Here is a 20,938-nt window from a genome sequence, read left to right as displayed (position 1 = left end):
CTTGAAATCTTGCACCTTCATTGACAGTGACTATCTCACTAAAGAGACAACCATCTTATTTCTCCCAATATCCTAATTTCTAATCAATTCATCATTATATTTCACTTTTGAAAAAGACAAAATTATTAAATGATTTACAATCTTTGTGATACGCTAAGCCATACATAATTCTGCTCTCTGGCTGTCATTCTCCTTTAGGTGTTTCTTCTTCATTAGAATGAATATGTCATGAGGGCAGGGAACAACCTTTATTTTTGATCCCAAAACTTTATCATAGTACTCAGAATGTAGTAATTGCTTAAGAGATGATTTTCATTTTTTTCATTCATTTGTCATCTCTATGTCTTTAATATGGTCAAATTTCTTTAATTAGGTGACCTATAAAAGCCAGAAAAGTAGATAAATTCCTTGAATGAAGGACAAAACAACAACAACAACAAAACAGTCTAGGATATTAGTAAAAAACAACAATTTAAAGAAAATATCACTATTTCAAAATCTCAAGGATCTGAGGTTTAATCAATTTGTCTTTCCTTCTTAGTAGATGATCTTTCAGAGCTGTTGAGATCAGGAATTTCATGACGTTAGTTAACCTAGAATAGTAAAAAGATTGTCCAGAAACTAAGTGCAATTCACTGAAATTGGGTTTTATAGATTTGTTATGTACAAAGTCAGAATAAGTAATTGATTCTAATGAATTTTAGTCTCATATCCAACCAGTCATCCAATTATCCACTACAGCTGTTTCACCATGTACATGCCCTTACATATATGCAATTTACGGAACTATGCTCAAAAAGTTATCAAACTGTGCATACCCTTTGATCCAGCAGTGTTTCTACTGGGCTTATACCCCAAAGAGATACTAAAGAAGGGAAAGGTACCTGGATGTGCCAGAATGTTTGTGGCAGCCCTGTTTGTAGTGGCTAGAAGCTGGAAAATGAATGGATGCTCATCAATTGGAGAATGGTTGAGTAAATTGTAGTATATGAACGTTATGGAATATTATTGTTCTGTAAGGAATGACCAGCAGGATGAATACAGAGAGGACTGGCGAGACTTACATGAACTGATGCTAAGTGAAATGAGCAGAACCAGGAGATCATTATATACCTCAACAATGATACTGTTTGAGGATGTATTCTGATGGAAGTGGATCTCTTTGGTAAAGAGAGCTAATTCAGTTTCAATTGATCAAAGATGGGCAGAAGCAGCTACACCCAAAGAAAGAACACTGGGAGATGAATATAAACTGCTTGCATTCTTGTTTTTCTTCCCGGATGATTTATATCTTCTGAATTCAATTCTCCTTGTGCAACAAGAAAACTGTTCGGTTCTGCACACATATATTGTATCCAGGATATACTGTAACCTATTCAACATGTAAAAGGATTGCTTGCCATCTGGGGGAGGGGGTGGAGGGAGGGAGGGGAAAAATTGAAACAGAAGTGAATGCAAGGGATAATGTTGTAAAAAATTACCCTGGCATGAGTTCTATCAATAAAAAGTTATTTAATATATATGTATATATATGTAATTTACGTAAGTTTGTTATCTCGCAGGAAAGGATTCCAGCACATGGGCACAGATGATCTGAGTTTTATCGGAAATCAGAGATTCAGAAGACACAGATGGAAAGAGAGCATTCCAGTCATAAAGGACAGCAGGCTGTATCATGTGTGGGGAGTACCAAGCAAGTCAGTGAATCACAGGTATGTGGAGGAAAGGAAGGAAGGAACTATCTTGTCAAAGGGCTAAAAAGCCAAGCAGATTATACAGTAGATTATTGAGATAATATGGAATCACATAACATGAGGATGTCAGGTGAGTGTCCTTTGCATTTAATTGAAAAGGAAGTGATATGTTAACCCTGTATTTTAAGATTTCTTTGACATCATTGTCATTATATATATTGTTCTTCTCTTTTTTCTGGGTCTTATTTGTCAGAAATCCTAATGTTCTGGGCTCGAATGGGAAGAAGATATATTGCACTCTAAGCCTAGGAAGTAAACATTTGCCTGCTTTTATTTATGCTGCTTCTTTTCTATATATATATATATATATATATATATATATATATGTATATAAATTTTCAAAACATATGCATGGATAATTTGACAACATTGACCCTTGCACAGCCTTGTGATTCAGATGCTCTCCTCCTACCCCTGAACCCCTCTGCTAGAGAGTAAGTAATTTAATATATCTTAAACAATTAAAAAAATATATGTTAAATCTAATTTGTATAAACATATTTATATAATTCTCTGCTGCACAAGAGAAATCGGATCAAAAAAGGAAAGTGAATGAGCAAGAAAATAAAATGCAAACACCAGCAAAAAGAATGGGAATATTATGTTGCAATCCACATTCAGTTCCTACAGTCCTCTCTCTGGGTGTAGATGGCTCTCTTCATCACAAGATCACTGGATCTGGTGTCAATCATCTCAATGATGGAAAGTCACATTCATCAGAATTGATCATCATATAATATAGATGTTGTCAAGTATAATGATCTTATGATTCTGCTCATTTCACTTGGCATCAGTTCCTGTAAGGCTCTCCAGGCCTCTCTAAAATCATCCTCCTGATCATTTCTGATATAACAATAATATTTCATAACATTCATATGCCATAACATATTCAGTCTTTCTCCAACTGATAGGCATGCACTCAGTTTCCAGTTTTCTGCTATTACGAAAAGGACTGCCACAAACATGTTGCATATATGGGTCCCTTTCCTTCCTTTAAGATCTCTTTGAGATATAAGGCCAATAGAAACACTGTTGGATCAAAGGGTATGGACAGTTTGATAACTTTTTGAACAAAATTCCAAATTGCTCTCCAGAATGGTTGGATCTGTTCATAATTCCACCAACAATGTATTAGAGTCCCAGTATTCCCACATCCCCTCCAATATTTGTCCTTGACTTTACCAGTCATCTTAGCCAATCTGAAAGGTGAGTAATGATATATCAGTTATCTTAATTTGTATTTCTCTGATCAATAGTGATTTAGAGAACTTTCTCATATGATTAGAACTAGTTTTAGTTTCTTTATTTGAAAATTGTTCATTCCTTTGATCATTTATCAATTGGAGAATGCTTTGGATTCTTATAAATTTGAGTCAATTTTCTATATATTTTAGGAATGAGGCCTTAATCATAACCCTTGAATGTAAAAATGATTTCCTAATTTGTAGATTCCCTTCTGATCTTTTCTGTATTAGTTTTGTTTGTACAAAAAATCTTTTTAACTTAATATAATCAAAATTGTCTATCTGATGTTGAATTATGAGTTCTAGTTCTTTGGACACAAATTCCTTCTTTCTCTACAGATCTGAGAAGTAAAATATCCTATGTTCCTCTAATTTGCTTATGATATCACTCTTTATATCTAAATCATGAACACATTTAGATCTTATCTTGGTACGTGATTTAGGTGTGGGTCAAGCCCTAATTTCTTCCATACTCATTTCCAATTTTCCCCAGCAGTTTTTGTCAAATAGTGAGTTCTTATCCCAAAAGCTGGGGTCTTTGGATTTGTCAAGCACTAGATTGCTATAGTTATTGCCTATTTTGTCCTATGATCCTAACCTATACCACTGATTGAATACTCTATTTCTTAACCAATAACAAATGATTTTGGCAACTGCTGCTTTATAATATAGTTTTAAGTCTGGCACAGCAAGACCTTCCTTAGCAGTTTTTTCCATTAATTCCCTTGAAATTCTTGACCTTTGGTTCTTCCAGACGAACTGTGTTATGATTTTTTTTTTTTTTTTTAGATTTGTAAAATAATTTCCTGGGGGTTTGATTGCGTTGGCATTATACTTTTCTCTCTCCTTTTCCCCTTTCCCTCCTCCCCAGGTATTTAATTTATGAGCACCACTTGCGTCAAGCAGCCCTTCCTCATTAGAGTCTCTCCCCCTTTCTTATCTTTTCCCTACTATTGCTATTTTCCCTTCAATTTAGGCTATCCCTTCCATTTTTGCCTTTCCCCTCCCCAGAGAAGTTTCTCTGTAAAACCAAATATGCCCAATATTTTCTCTTTGAACCAAATCTGATGAGAGTAAGATTCACACAATATTCACCCCCCTCCCTTCTATCGCTCAAATATGATAGGTTTCTTTTGCCTCTTTGTGAGATGTAATTTTGCTCATTTTACTTCTACTTTTCCCTTTTTCTGATACAATCCCTTTTTTTACCTCTAGTTACTTTTTCATAATATAAAAGTAAAATCAAATTATATATTCACTCTTTATATATACCCATAACTGAAATACAGTTTGCAAGAGTTCTTCTTGCCTTTTTATGCTTCTCTTGAGTCCTAGATTTGAAGGTCAGATGTTTTGTTTAACTTTGGTCTTTTCATCAGAAATAAATGGAATTTTTCATTCCCTTTTTCATTCACCTGCTCATCTTCTTCCCTTGAAGCAAATGCTCAGTTTAGCAAGGTAGTTTATTTTTAGCTGCATTCCAAGTGCCTTTGCCTTTTGGAATATCAGATTCCAGGCCTTTCAGATTCTTTAAGGTGGAAGCCGCTGAATCCTGGGTAATCTTTATTGTGACTCCTCGGTATATGATTTTTTTTCCTGGCTGGTTGTAAAATATATATATATATATTGGTCCAATAGTTTTGAAATTTGGCCATGATATTCCTTGGGGTTTTAATTTTGGGATCTCTTTCAGGAAGTGTTCAGGGAATTCTTTCAATGGCTATTTTACCTTCTGATTCTAAAATATCAGGACAGTTTTCTTTCATGATTTTTTTAGGTCCTTTTTTCATCATGGCTTTCAAGAAGTCCAATAATCCTTAGATTATGTCTCCTAGACCTATTTTTCCCAAGTCTGTTGTTTTTCCTAGGAGATTTCATATTTTCTTCTATTTTCTCATTTTTTTTTGTTTTTGTTTGACTGATTCTTGAAATCTTACTGTCATTCACTTCCATTTGTTCAATTTTAGTTTTTAGTGTATTGTTTTCTTCAGTTACTTTTTTAAGCTCCTTTTGTATTGGCTAATTGAATTTTTTTGTTCATTGTATTCTTTTTCCATTTCACAAATTTTGTTTTCCAGTGAATTGATGTCTTTTTCATATCTCTTTTGTAGGGCATTATATGTTTTTCCCATTCTTTCTTGCAATAATCTCATTTCATTTGCCCATTTTTATTCTAATTTTCTTTTAAAATCTTTCATGCAATCTTCCAAGAAAACCTTGTGAAATGGGGAACAGCTTATGTCTCCCTTTGGGGATTCATTTAGAGTTGTTTTGTCTTTTAGGAACCTCAGGATTTGAGGTCTGTTATTCTCTCTCTACAAAAGCTGTCTATGGTGACAGTTCTTTTTATTTATTTATTTTTTTTTTTAAGGCTTGAGGTCTGTTTAATACAAAGGAGTGAGATCTGTTTTAATTTGCCCTGGGATAGTTCTGTTGTTTGACTTTCTGTTGCTGGGTAATGGCAATTGGGTATGGTATTCTTCTAGGGCTCAGTAGTTTACAATTTGCTATTTATAGCAAATCTGCCAAATCACCTGCTTGCAATCAGGACAGAGTAGTCCAAGGAGTTCATACAAGATTCCCAGGTGAGTGGAAGCTGTAACCCTCTGACTCCAAGCCCAGGCCCTGGTCTCCTTGTGCTGTGGTCTGGGCTCAGCAGACAGTCCCCCTGCCCATTTGAAACAGACCCATTCTGAAGTTCTTCCAAGGTATCTCATTCTAGAAATTTGTTGTAATCCAAATATTTATGAATTTTTTGACTCCAAAATTGTTTAGAGGCTTAATCTGCTGTTGGTCTGAGAGAAGGTCAGAGGAGGTCACAGAAAATCATGCCTGCTCTCCACCATTTTGGCTCTGCCCTCCCTCCTTTATGCCTTTTAAGGCAGCATAACTCCATGGTAAGAATGGGAGTCAAAAGAGTTCGCTTAAAATCCAAGTCATTCTTTGAATCCCAGACTTGTCATTTATTTTCTCCTTGACCTTTGTTTAGCAAGTTGTACTTGTTCTGAGTTTCATTTCTCTAAAATCTTGTTAGTATAAATGATGGCAAAAATTATAATAAGGGAACTACATATATAGGCTTGGGTGTAACGATGATCTTTCTAAAGAATAAGTGCTGTCCAATCACAAAATTGTGTGATGATCAACTGAGAGACGTGACTCTTTTGATTCATGACATGATTCATGACAATTCCAAAAGATTTGTGAGGGAAAGAGCCATTCTCATCCATAGAGAGAACTATGGAGAGTGAATATGGATCACAGTATAGTATTTTCACCTTTTTGTTGTTTCTTTGCTTGCTTTTATTTCTCATGTTTCCCCTTTTGATCTGAGTTTTCTGGCACTGCATGATAAATGGGGAAATATGTTTAGACCAATTGCATGTATTTAACCTATATTGGATTACTTGCCGTCCAGGAAAGGAAGAAAAATGTTGTACATAAGGTTTTGCAAGAGTGAATGTTGAAAACTATATTTGAATGTATTTTGAAAAGTAAAATCTATTATTCTTTTTTAAAAAAAATTACCAAATAAAAGAATGAGTGCTGTCAGGGCAGCTAGATGGCATAGTAGTTGGAATACTGGTACTAAAATCATGAGGAACTGAATTCAAAACTCTTCTCAGACCCTTCATACTTATTAGCTGTGTATCCCTGGACAAGTAACTTAATCCCAATTGCCTTGCCAAAAAAAAAAAAAAAAAGAATGGTGTGCAGAAATGCAACAGATTGCCTCTGGAGGTAGTGGGGTCCCTTTCTTGAAGATTTCAAGCAGCAATTTGATAATTTGATGAAAATATTACGGGGATAATTCCTTTGAGGCTATTTTTTTATTAATATCTATTGAGACTTCTTCCAACTCTGCTCTGATTCTATGATAAAGATCAGAAGACTTTAAGGCTTGTTGATTTTTAAGATTTGAAGCCAAATAAATTCTCTCTAACTTCTCATATATCTTGGTTTTCCATTTCATATCAATCATTTTGTCTTTTAGGAAACAATCTAAAAATTATTCCCCTTAAAAAATTACAGCAATAAAATATGAGCTATGTAATGCTGTCTTCTGTGTACCATCCTTGATGTTTGACCTGACACAATTTTGAGATGACTATGTCATTCCTGCAGCTTATTTACTATTTTTGAAATCACCAATTACCTAGCCAGGCCTTTCTTTATTTCCTGAACACATCTTTTTGACATCTGAGTTGACTGATGAGTTCCCTGTGCATCCACATAAGTCTCCTTAGACAGATTTCTTCTTTCTGTCTTATCAACACATTTTTGTTCATCAGGATGTTTCTACACATTTATATTTGCATACTTTGCAATTTGGAATTAAAAACAAATTACAATAAATTTAAGAAACAGAGTAAGGACAGCAGAAGATATTAACACCAGTTAATGACATATGATGGTGTCAACCCAAATATGGATATAACTCACATAAATTTTTAGAATTTCTATTTCCTGTGATACTCATATTTGAGAAAATACAATAATTAGTGCAGACATCAAATTTGGGATATGTCATATTCACTTCTTTTTAAGTTCCAAATGTCATTTAATAGCAATTCAAATAACAAAGAAATAACCTAACATAATAACTTGGCTTCTCTTCCATAGCACCCTTGTCTCTTAAATTTAATTGAACAATTTCAACACAAACAATATTTCAGCTGCAGATGATTTTCAGTTAATTGAGTTTGTTATCCAAAAAATAATGCCATTATATAGATGCATCAAAGTAACATTTAGTAGTTTCTGTGACATTTTCAAATACCTTATCTTGAATATGTTATAACAACTAAATTCAGAGCCTAGGTATATCATTATAAATAATGTTAATCATTTCTGAAGAGGAAAAAAATCCCATTAAAGTGATCAGTTAAAATAATTAATGATAAATTACAGTAATAGCTTTCTACATTTCTTTCTTGGTATAGAAATTAATATTGTTGGCATGTCCAATAATTCCTTCTTTTCTATCACCCAGTTTTATTAGTTCATTGTCTTGCTTTGATGCTAAACACATGTTTAACATCTGCATTCTCCAGTGACATATTTTAACAATTTCTAATAATCACATAATGTCTAAATGAGCATTAAATTCTTTCTGCCATGTTTGCTAACAAGGTTTAAGTTAGGATTTGTGTAGTCACCAAAATCCTTTCCAGGGATTCCAGAGGCCATATACTTTTTTACCATTTTCCAATACCCCTCTCTCTTCATGCATGTCCCATTCTTTTTCTTCTTATAATGATTATGTCTAAGAGGGGGAAAAAAAAGTCATTTTCAAGGATTTAAAAGAATTCATCTGTGTTTTTTTTTCCTTCTTTTTCTGGGGCATTTTTATTCTCCTATCTGCTAGGGTGCAACTTCAACATTATCCTTAGATGCTTATTCTCATTTACATAAATATATATATCAATTAGCAAATCTCTTCTTTCCAGACACAGGCTGAATCTGCTTATCAATTGATTGATATTCACATGTCTTTTAGTTCTAAGAATTATAAGAAAATTTTTCTTTTCTTTGGTAAAGGGCCTATGATCCTTAAGTCTTCCCAGACCTGATACAACAGAGAAATTGTGGATAGATGTTTTTCCAGTAGTCAGAATATTTAATGAGATAAAGGTATTTCTGAGTAAGTTATTTACATTGGACTGATTCATCAAATGCTGTTTAAGTTTGGTTTCATAAAGTGAATGTCATAAAGACAATGGGTGTATCTTTGCTAAGTTCTGCGTCAACAGTTTAATTTGACTCAGTTTAATCAGCATTTATTAAATAATTTCTATGTGGTAAATATAGTGCTACATATGGAGGTATAGGAGCAAAACATCAAATTCTATCCTGAAAATGTGACCTTTTATTGAATGGCCTGGATTCAGATCCTATTTTTTTTTTTTTTTTTGCTTAATTTTTCAGTCATGTCCAGTTATTCGTGACCACTTGGACTATGCATACTGAGCACCTCTATTCTCCACTATTTCTTAATGTTTGTCCAAATCATTGTTTCTATGATCTTATCTATCCACCTCATCCTCTACAAAACTCTTCTCCTTTTGACTTAAATCTTCTTCAACATCAGAATCATTTCCAATGAGTCATATCTACTCATTATATGGACAAAGTTTTTAAACTTCAGCTTCATTATTTATTCTTTCAGTAAAAACCTGAATTAATTTCATTAAGGACTGTGTTATTTGTTCTCCTTATTTTGCAGGGGACACTTAAAAATCTCCTCCAGCACCACAGTTTGCAATTGTCAATTTGCCAGTCAGCTTTTCTTTCCTTTTTTTTCCTTTTTCTATATCCTCAGGCTTGTCAATTTTTGTCAAGTTATTTTTAAAATAATATTTTATTTTCCCCAATTATATGTCAAAACAATCTTCAGCACTAATTTCCCCAAGATTTTGTTATTAAGCTTTTTTTCTTCTTCTCTCCCCTCTCTTCTTCCTAAAATGGCAGGCAACCAAATATAAGCTACAGACATATCATGTAAAACAGTTTTCAACATGAGATACAATTGTGAAAAAGGCATAAATCAAAGGAGGTTAAAACAAGGAAAAAGAATAAAGGAAGTAAAAAGAAATAGGTTTCACTCTACATTCAGAGTCCATCAGTTCTTTTTCTGAATCTGGGTAGCATTTTTCTTCCTAAGGATTTTGTGCTGTCTTAGAGTATTGTCTTGCTGAAAGAAGCTAAATCATTCATAGTTAGTCATCATAAATTTTGTTGATCCTGTGTATGTTTTCTTTTTATTCTGCTCACTTCACTTTGTATTGGTTCATAGAAGTCTTTCTGTTATTTATTTTTTGTTGTTGTTGTTCTGAAATCTGGTCATCGTTTTTCGTTGGACAGTAATAATCTATTACATTCACATACTACAGCTTGTTCAACCATTCCCTAATTGATGTTCATCCCTTTAATTTCCTACATTTTGCCATAATGAAAAGGGCTGCTACATTTTTTTTCCATGTATGGATTATTTGACCTTTTTATGATTTCTTTGGGAATATAGATCTAAGAGTGATATTGCTGGATTAAAGGATATGTACAGATCAGTTGCCCTTTGGGAATGGTTCCAAATGGAATCATAAATCCAGAATGTTTGGATCAATTCAAAATTCTACCAATAGTATATTAGTGGCCCATTTCCCCCACATCTTCTCCAACATTTATAATTTTTTTCTTTTTTAATTATATTAGCTAATCTGATAGATATGCAATATTACCTCAGTGTTATTTTAGTTTGCATTTCTATGCTCAAAAATGATTTAGAGCACTTTTTTATATGCCAATAGATAGCTTTGATTTCTTCATCTGAAAAACGCTTCATGTCCTTTGAGCATTGTCATTTTGGTAATGTCTTGTATTTTTTTTTTAAAAAATGGACTCAGTTCTCTATATATTTGAGAAATGAAGTATCCTTTAGGAACACTTGCTGTAAACAATGTTTTCTGGCTTTCTGCGTTAAAACAACAACAACAACAAACAAACAAACAAAAAACAATTGGAGTTAAATGAGTTGTCCAGGGTCATATGACTAAGAAATATTAAATGTCTAAGATCAAATTTGAACTCAGATCCTCCTGCCCTCCAAATTGGTGTGCCATCACCACAGTATCCACTGTGCCATCCAGCTGCCCCTGGGTAATCTTAATTGCTTATATAAGCATATATAAACTTAATTGCTGTATAATTAATTGTGCAAAAGCTTTTTTTTTAAATTTAATATAATCAAAGTTGTAATGCTCTCCATCTCTATCTGTAACTCACTGAACTCCTTTAACCTTCTGAATGCCAAGCCACTTGGTACATATAGGATTAATATTGCTATTACTTCATCACTTATGGAACCTTTCATAAAGTTGTAGTTTCCATCCTTATCTCTTTTAATTTCTTGCTCTTCTTTGACTTGGGATGTTTTGTTGTTGTTGTGTCCTATACAACACTGTGAACTTCTGGCCATATTTCTCCAGATGATATATATTCCAGACTTAAATTCTTAAATGTATTTATCATCTCAATTTCACATTTATAAGGAATGTTATTTAAGTAAGTATACTATGGTTTCTGATGCTTTTTCCTGCATTCTTCAACTTAAGTTTGAATTTTGCAATTTAAAAAAATACCTCATGATCTGATACATAGTCAGTTCCAGGTCTTGTATTAATCAATTGTATAGAGTTTCTTCACTACTGACTTCAAAGTATAAAATTAATCTGATTTGTATATAAACCATGTCATGATGTCTGTGTATAGAATTTCTTTTTGGGTTGTTGAAAAAGTATTTGTTATGACCAATGAGTCACATCTCAACAAAACTTCTAGTTTCTGTGCTGTTTCTTTTTGTACGTCAAGACCAAACTAAGGCAAAATCCTGACTTGACACTTACTAGTTGTATAATATTGGGCAATCACTCTTTCTCATACTCAGTCAGAGATGGAATAGCTATTGCCTCAAGGATTATTGTGAGGATTAAATGAGATATTAACAGATGATAACAATACCCAACATTCATATAGCACTGGCTATGATCCAGGCACTGTGTTAAGTGCTTGGTAATTATTATCTCATTTGATGTTCATAGCAACTCTGGAAAGTGCTATAATCATCCCAATTTAAATAAGGAAATTGGGGCAGAGGCTAAGTGATTTGTTCAGGTGATATACTTACAGCTAATAAGGGTCTGAGGTTTTTTTGCTAAGGCAATTGGAATTAAGTGATTGCCCATGGTCACACAACTAGGAAGTGTGAAGTGTCTGAGGTCAGATTTGAACTCAGGTGCTCCAGACTTCAGGGTGGGGCTCTAGTTACTGTGTCATCTAGCTATCCCTTTGATCAAGTACTTTTAAGATATAGAAAAGTAATTATCAATATTAGGATTTTTATTGTTGATATTGTAATGATGGTAGTGATAGAATCAACCAGCCTACTTCTTGTTTCTTAAACTCATCATTCTATCTCCCACCTTCCTATTTTTAGACATTACTGGATTGTACTCTCCACTCAGTACCACCCTTTAAATTACTGGAGTTTAAAGATTTAATTCCCTAGCTTTTAGACTCTTTCTTTTCTTATCTGTTACTCCCAGTTGTTTCACTTGAAGTTATTATATGCACTTCCCTTTTTATATGTTGCCTCTCCCAGTAGAATGCAAGTTCTTTGAGGGATTATTATTGTTCAGACATTTGTCTCTTTGTGACCTCATATAGCATTTTCTAGGCAAAAATCGTGGAGTGGTTTGTCATTTTATTCTCCAGTTCATTTTCCAAATCAAAACAAACAAATAAATGATGCAAACATAATTATAATCAAACAGCTACTAAATGTCTAAATCAGATTTGATCTAATGGAAATTAGTCTTGCTGATTCTCTCTGTTTCTCTCTCTGTTTCTGTATCTGTCTCTTTGTCTCTATGCCCCTCTCTCTCTCTTTCTGTCTCTCTCTGTCTCTCTCTCTCTTCACTTAGCTGAGGGCAAGAGATTATTTATATTGGGTTGTTTTGAAATTGATCTCTCTAGTGCCTAGCAAAGTGCCTTGTTCACAATAGACATTTAATAAACATGTTGGATTGGATGTATTTGTAGTTTTTTCACTGAGTTTTCATTTTAACTGTAATGATTTTGTACTGAAAAAAAAATAGCACTCGCTCCCCAGAATTTAAAATCTTATGCAATGCCTGAGCCAGGCAGGCATGGGACATATTCAGTCTATCTATTTAAGCAAAGGAACATGAGCAATGTCAATGAGGATCACTTCATATCCTCTCCTGGGGAACAGTGACACTTAACTAGAAGGTCCTCTACTCAGGATTAGCAGATAGTTATGTTTCAATGTACCTTTAATTACTGGCCTTTCTGCTGAGTCTGCCAACAAGAGGGTCAATTAGTGGCATTTGCTGCAGTAGGTGATGAATTTTTACTGAGAGCATCAAGTCACTCTGGAGAGTTTTAATAAGTCTCCAAGCATGGATTTAATATGTGAAAAGGGGAGACTTACTTCCTCCAGTTTTTCAGCAGTTTTTTTTTTTCACTAAATTATTTGTAAATTGGACCCTAGTGAATATATAACAAATATTTTTAAAATAAATTGAAATAGACAATTAAATGTCATGCCCATGAGGTTTCAATGGACATTCTGTTGAATTTCAGAAATCTGAAAACTTGACAGAATGTAGTATTCACTGTTCTTACTTTTCTTCCTTTCTAGCCCAATTCAACAGAAATGCTATATTCACAGTAGCAAAAGAAGCAGATAGGCAGACTGGAAAGTGCCCTAGCAAAAGACTCAGGGGACTTGGATTCTGGACCTTTTACTTTCTTATGAGTTGTCTTGCTTTATATAAACTAAGTATTGTGGCTGGTGTTTTGTTACTTCATTTGTAAAAGGAAGCTCTATAGCACCAATAATAGCTAGCTCTATGTTGCCTTGGAAGGTTTCCAAAGCACTTTACAAATATCTCATTGTACTGTAATAAAAAGTAGGTGCTATTGTTATTCCCGCTGCTATACAGTTATTTTCCAGTTATATCTGACTCTTTGTGAATTTGATATTTTCTTGACAAGGATCTTAGAGCGGTTTGCCATTTTCTTCCAACCCATTGTATGGAATCAGAAAACAAAGTAAACAGTATTAAGTGACTTTTCCAGGGTTACCCAGCTAGTATGTATCAGAGACCAGTTTTGAACTCAAGAAAATTATAGAGAGCTGTATATAGTGGGGGAACTCTTGATAATGATAAGGCCCTTCAGCCCAGAGGGAACCTGCTGACAATGTCTGATTTGGCTCCCCATCTCCCTTTGGTTTGTCTCGCCCTTCCTGAGAAGTCAAGGAGGGCATGACCACCTGTGTTCTACTTGAAGCAAGGGATACTTACAGTAAAGAGGAATTTAAGTCTCAATAGCAGGGTGCTTATAATTAAAACTTGTGCAGTGTGCTGTGATGGTTCTATAGCTGGCCATGCTCAATGCGCTGGAGTGATGTGGAAATAAATAGAATCCATCTTTGACCAGCCTTATGGGTCTCCTGCCTTTTTCACTCCTCCACTAAGACCAAGAACTTGGGCTAGTCTTGAAATCCTCCAGAGAGTTAGTCAGGTATATTTTGGCACTCCAGCATGGGGGATCTTGAAATCATAGTACATTTGGCACCCCGATTTGGAGGCTCTAGTAAGCACATTACAGAAAATAAATCTTTTTGACTTCAGGATTCACATTTTACCCACTGTGCTATCCAGCCCCATTTTATACATGAGGAACCAGATGTAGACTTAACTTAAGTGACTTACTCAGAATCACACAATGAGTTTCGGAGACTAAATTTGAAGTAATGTCTTACTGAGTTCAAATTCAGAGTTTATCCATTGTGCAACTTCTTTTTTTTCCTCTATTAACATTTCTTAAACAATTTTTGTGTCTTAGTATTATAGTGTTTTGCTTCCATTTATAACCAAATGAAATGATAAATTTCAAAAAGTTAGTGAAGATAAAGATGAATTTATTTTTTTTTCTTTCAACTTTGCCCTGAAATCTATCCATGGATTCCTAGATCGGCTAGGTAATTTTTCCCTTACTCTCCTATTTTGTTTATAGTATTATCATTCATGCTCAAATCATGTATCCATTTTGACCTTACATTGGTATGGTGTATGAGATGTAGATCTATGCCAAGTTTCTGACATTTTTTAGTTTTCTCAGCAATTCTTTTCAAATAGTGAGGTTTTTTTTCCCCACAAGTTGGAGTTTGGGGGTAAATCCTAGATAACTATAGATCTGATTATTTTGCATGTGTATCTAATCTATTCCACTGATCCACAACTGTATTCCATAGATAGCACCAAATTATTTTGATGACTGCTGCTTTATAATATAGTTTTAGTTTGGTATTGCTAAGCCAACATCCTTTGTATTTTTTTTTTTTTCACTAATTCTTTTGATATTCTTGACTGTTCATCCAGATAAATTTTGTTATTATTTTTGTAGTTTTATAAAATAATGTTTTGGCAATTTGATTGGTTATGGCATTGAAGAATTAGAATAACGTAGGCAGAATGGTCATTTTATTATATTAGCTCAGCCTACCCATGATAAATATGACTTTATTTATGTGAGAAGTGTTTTGTAATTGTGTTCATAAAGTTCTTGGGTTTGTCTTGGCAGTTAGACACCCAAATATTTTACTTTGTCAACAGGAATTTTAAATGAAATTTCTTATTGTATCACTTGTTGATGGTTTTATCAGTAATAAATAGGAATGCTGATGATTTCTATGGGTTTATTTTACATCCTGCAATTTTGCCAAAACTGTGAATTGTTTTTCATAGGTTTTTGGATGATTTTCAAGGATTCTTTAAATATATCATCACATTATCTATAAAGGGTAAATATCATTTTATTTCCTCATTGCATATTCTAAAACCTTTAATTTTTTTCGTCTTTTCTTATTACTAAAGCCAACATTTTTAGTACAATGTTGAATAATAGAGGTGATAATGGGCATCCTTGTTTCACCCCTGATCTTATTGGAAGATCATCCAACTTCTTTCCATTACAAATAATGCTTGCTCTTCATTTTAGATACATACTGCTTTTATTTTAAGGAAAACTCCCTTTATCCCTATGCTCTCTAGGGCTTTTAATAGAAATGGGTGCTGCATTTTGTCAAAAGATTTTTATGCACCTATTGAGATTAGCATAGGATTTCTTTGATTTTGTTATTGATAAGGTCAATTGTGGTTATAGTTTTCCTAATTGTGAATCAACCTTGCATTCCTGATATAAATTCCACTTGGTCATAGTGCATTATGTTGATAAGTTGTGGTAATTTCTTTCCTAATATTTTATTTAAAAATTTTGCATCAATATTCATTTAAGAAATTGGTCTATAATTTTCTTTCCCTCTTTTGGCTCTTCCTATAATTATGTATCAATCCCATATTTGTGTCATAGAAGGAATTTGGCAGGACTCCTTCTTTACCTATTTTCCCAAACAGTTTATGTACTATTGGATTTAATTGTTCTTTAAATGTTTGGTAAAATTCACTTTTGAATTCATCTGGCCAGGAGATTTTTTTTTTTCCTTAGGGAGTTCATTAATGGCCTTTTCAATTCTTTTTTGAATATTGGACTATTTAAGTAATTTATTTCCTCTTCTGTTAATCTGGGCAATTTAGGGTTTTGTAAATGTTCATCCATTTCAGTTAGATTGTTGGATTTGCTGCCATACATTTGGACAAAATCGCTCCTAATTATTGCTTTAATTTCTTTTTTATTACCAGAAAGTTCACCATTTTCATTTTGGATGCTGATGATTTTTTTTTCCCTTTCTTTTTTCTAATCGTAGTTATTTGGGATTTTCTTAGCAAAAATACTGGTATAGGTTTTCAATTTCCTTCTTCAGCTCATTTTGCAGATGAGGAAAGTAGGGCAAGTAAGATGAAGTGACTTTCCAGAGTTCACACAGTTAGTAATATCAGATTTTAACTCAAGAAAATAAGACTTCTTGACTCCAGACATGGTACTACATCCACTGTGCTACCTAACTATCAGGCTGGATGAAACTTAGGGTCTTTTTCTAGATCTTCCCTACAATTAATCATCAAAAAAATGAGTAAGCAAATCTTTTTTTTTTTTTTTTTGATCCTGTGGCTTGAAGTCTGTTCAATATGCCACTGTCACATGCATTTGGAGGTCATCCATTCAATTCTTTCTTTCTGGGGCCCATCAAGGGTAAATGACTTGTTCAAAGTCACATAAATGGTAAGGGCTGGGATTCTGTCCCAAGAATTCAGATTCCAGAACTCTTACTCTTTTCAATATATTAAAAAAAGACTCAAGTCTTTTGCCTGTAGTCTAAAATACAAATGTATGAAACATTATTCTATAACAAATGATGAATAAAGAAAATCATGCAAAGGAATTTTGTCCTGATTCAATATATTCATGGACTATGGAACTGGAAAAAAGCAATGTAAAAAACAATTAAATGCAGCATTTTTATGGTTCCATAAAAAGAGCTATGAGAGACATCTAGATGGCACAGTGCATAGAGTACCAGCTTTGAGGTCAGGAGGAACTGAATTCAAATTTGGCCTCAGACACTTAACATTTAATAGCTATATGATCTTGGACAAGTCACTTAACCCCGATTGCCTTTAAAAAACCATAAGAAGTCATTTCAATGTTGTACAGGTGAGAGTTATAGCTATAACATCTTGAACATATTATCAGACATTTTTTAAGTGTTTTGGGAAGTTTTATTGTCAAAGATACAGCTTAAGAACAATGGATGGACAACTGTTTGGGGTTCACATCTTATTTCAGAAACTTACTAGTGATATGACTTGGAAAAAGTCAAGGACTTCTCTGAGTCTCAGTTTTCTCATCTGTAAAATGAGGCTGCAAATAATATCTTCCCTAGAATATTCCTGTGAGGATCAAATAAAACAAAATAATCAAAGCACTTTATACTTTTTGATGTTCTATATGATTACTATTAATATCTGTGCTAGTTTTGTTGTTGCTTTTCTCATTATTGAATCAATCAATAAACATTTAAGTGATACATAGTATTAAGTATACATAGTAGATTATGTATCATGCACAGTGTTAACTTTTGGGGATACAAAAACAGGAAAAAAGATAGTCCATGCCTTAAGTTTCTAAAAATCAAATTGTTGTTATCAAACAATTTATTTTTTTTGTTGTTGGAGAAATTTCTTTGAGACGAGTTGCTGTTGTTTTCTGTTGGAATCTTTACAAACCGTTAAGTCATTAGAGTTGATAGAGACAATAATTACCTAATTTAGTATCCTTCAGTATCATTGATCTGATCTTACAAGGAGATGTTTTGGGCCAGAACCTGAAACAAGGTACTAAGCAGAACTAATTGATACAGTGATTGTGTTCACACCTTTAGAGAACTCATAAAAGCAAGAAGTATTTAAGTACTCATTGGAATTCCCATGTTTGGGAGATTTCAGGATTTAGTATGAGATATCAGAATTCACACCTAACTTGAAGCTTTTAGGGCCAGAGAGCACTCTGGGAGGAAATCCATAATCCCACTCTCTCGTATCCCACAATCCCTCTCTCAAAGAAGAAGCATCAATAGAGCTTCAGTGAGCCAGTCAAGAGAATTTTTAGAGTGAAGAGAATTCAGTTCAGAAGAAGCCACAGGTCAGAGTTGAGCTAGAGCCAGGAGTTTTACTTCGAAACATTCCCAAGGGTTGGAGAGGAGCACTCTGGGACAAACACAGAGCACTCTGGGAGATTGAGAGCCAGAAGCCCTCTCTCGAAGGCAAGACAGATTCAAGTTGGTGCTGGCTGGAGGTTGAAGAAAGCAGAGGCAGAAGCAAAGGACAAAGCTGCAAGAGCTCTTAGAACCAAACAGAGAGGTTATAGGCCTCAACTAACCAGGCTATTTTGGAAGGAGAAAATAAATGTTTGCATTTTTTACCAGCTGGCTGCATTTTGGGTGATTATTACTCTTAACCGAAACTAAGGCTGCCTCCAGAAAACCTCCCCAAGAAACCTGCTTTCTCCCAGAGAGAACCATCATATATATTTTAAAGAAGAAAAAGAACACCACAGTTTTCTTTTCAAAGTCCTGCAGATTATTACATGGATTACTAAAATGTCTGCTGTTTTAATGAATAAAAGTATTGTAATGAAAGTTGATACTATGTAAGTCTCCTGGAAATTGTATTGGACAGCTCCCAAAGTAGGTAGAAATTATGGAGAATATAAAGACTTCACCTTGCTCCCATATGGTTTTGATTTCTCCTGGTAAGTTTCAAAATTGTGAAACTTTTTCATTCCATATAGCTTAGAGATTATGGCTATCTGATATAGCAACATTTCATAAAAATGTTGATGTTAATTTTTTATTGGACATTGTAAGTTTGAGGCAACCATGAGCAGTTCTTTTGTTTGTCTGTGATGCTGGTCTTGTTCCAGGCCAATTAATTTATTGAATATTCCATAGGTATTTGTAGTATATGAATTTCTCCTTCATTGATCTGGGAAAAATAATATGCTTCTGCTATATCATTCTTGCCATCTTAAACTATCTTCCTACGTATTCAGTAGTTGGAAAAAATTATAGTGATTAGTTGTACACTTTCAACCATTGCCTTGAAAAATCTTCTCAAATCAATAAGCCTAAGATCCTTAAAGATAACCTTTTCCTGTCATTTCAAAACTCGATAACCCTATAGTTATTATTATTTTTTACTACTAATAATATACAATTATATGCTTTAAAGAAAGTTGTCTAATGACACTTCTGATCTATTACTGTATTATATAAATGGAATCTCTTATTCTTTTGCAATGACCTTCTTGACTATTTAATCTTGTGCAGCTTACTGTTATGTTATCATGTTTTATCCTTTCTAAAGAAGAAACTGAGCTGACTTCTGTCCCTTGTAAAAGAATCTGTCACATACTGAAGACACTTATTCAATCACCTCTCAACTTTATCTTCTCCAGGCTGGATAATTTGAACCTTTCCATGCAACACCAGAAAAAAATCAAGTTAGGACCAGAGTCCCTTCCTTTTGGGCCAGAGTTGGCATATATAAGGGAAATTTATCAAACAGACATGATAGCAGCACTGAGTGGGAATCAAAATATTTGTTGGCATTTGCTGCTTGTCATTGGGTACTGCTTTAAAATATTTTTTTTTAATCGCTGGTTTCCATGGAATCAGAGCATCTTCAGAATCAATTGGAAATGCAATAAATTCATTTTGGTGTAATGTGATTAATATCATAAGCTGTGCTAAGCAGATGTCTGAAAATGAAGGTAGTCTTCTGCAAATGTTAGTAGTAGGAACTCCCTGCAAAAATAAAAGCTTATTTTTGGTGATAAAAATAATACCTGGAAAATATATTTCTTTCTTTAGTATTCTAAAGGTAGAAAGTAGATTTCTAATTTATTTATTTGCTAATGCCCTTTTTTGTGTGCATATATATATATATATAATATTTACATATATTAATGTATGTATGTACATATGTATATGCAGAAAAACAAAATTCATTCTTTATCAATTACATATATACATTATGTATATGTATATACACACACATAGAGAGACAAATAATATAGACATATATCACTATCATTATCTATCATCTATCTGTGTGTTTATCTATGACTAATTTTTCCATGATTACAATGGGAGTTGAATTATTTTTTTCTATTGCATACCAATAAAGGTTAGGTGAACATAAGAGCGATATATAATCTTAGTGCTCTAAGAAGCCTCCTACTTGACTGTTTACTTCTGCAACATAACTTCAAAATTGTTATTCAGGATTAACTTGAAAGTCTATCTTCAATAACTAGAACCCCATCATAGGGAGAAATGTTTAAACAGGTACTAGGTTTCAAGTTAAGAACCTGGGATTAAATTCAGGCTTTGTTATCCTCCATGTGTGTAACTTTGAGCCGGTAACTTCTCCTTTCTAATAGTCCATTTTCCCATAAATTAAATGAGCTGATGGACATTAGATGACCATTAAGGACCCTTATAACTTTAAACCTCTCATTGATACTGTCCATTCTATGTTATTAGAGCCTGTAAAACTATTTTGGAGAGCTAATGTTTTCTTTGTTTTCTAGAGCTAATGCTTAACCAACAGGCTGTACCCTAAGCTTGGCATAACAATAATTCTTTGCACTCTGGATGATATTACCCTCTGGCAAAGGGTATTGCTTGGGCCAACACCAAGTATTCACTGAGGGATTTAACGCCCCCTATTACCCAGAATGATCCATCACATGTTCACCACCTCTGTTCCTTGTCATCAAATGGTACTGTATTCTTGTTCCTGAAACAGAGTTTTAGTTTTTTACCTGGCAGGGTGATCAATGATCCTAAGACTTGAAAATATCAGTTTGTATGTGGAACAAACATGCCTGTTT

The sequence above is a fragment of the Antechinus flavipes genome, chromosome 3 (assembly GCF_016432865.1).
Source record: "Antechinus flavipes isolate AdamAnt ecotype Samford, QLD, Australia chromosome 3, AdamAnt_v2, whole genome shotgun sequence".
Classification (NCBI taxonomy): Eukaryota; Metazoa; Chordata; class Mammalia; order Dasyuromorphia; family Dasyuridae; genus Antechinus; species Antechinus flavipes.
This window is presented reverse-complemented; position numbering follows the sequence as displayed.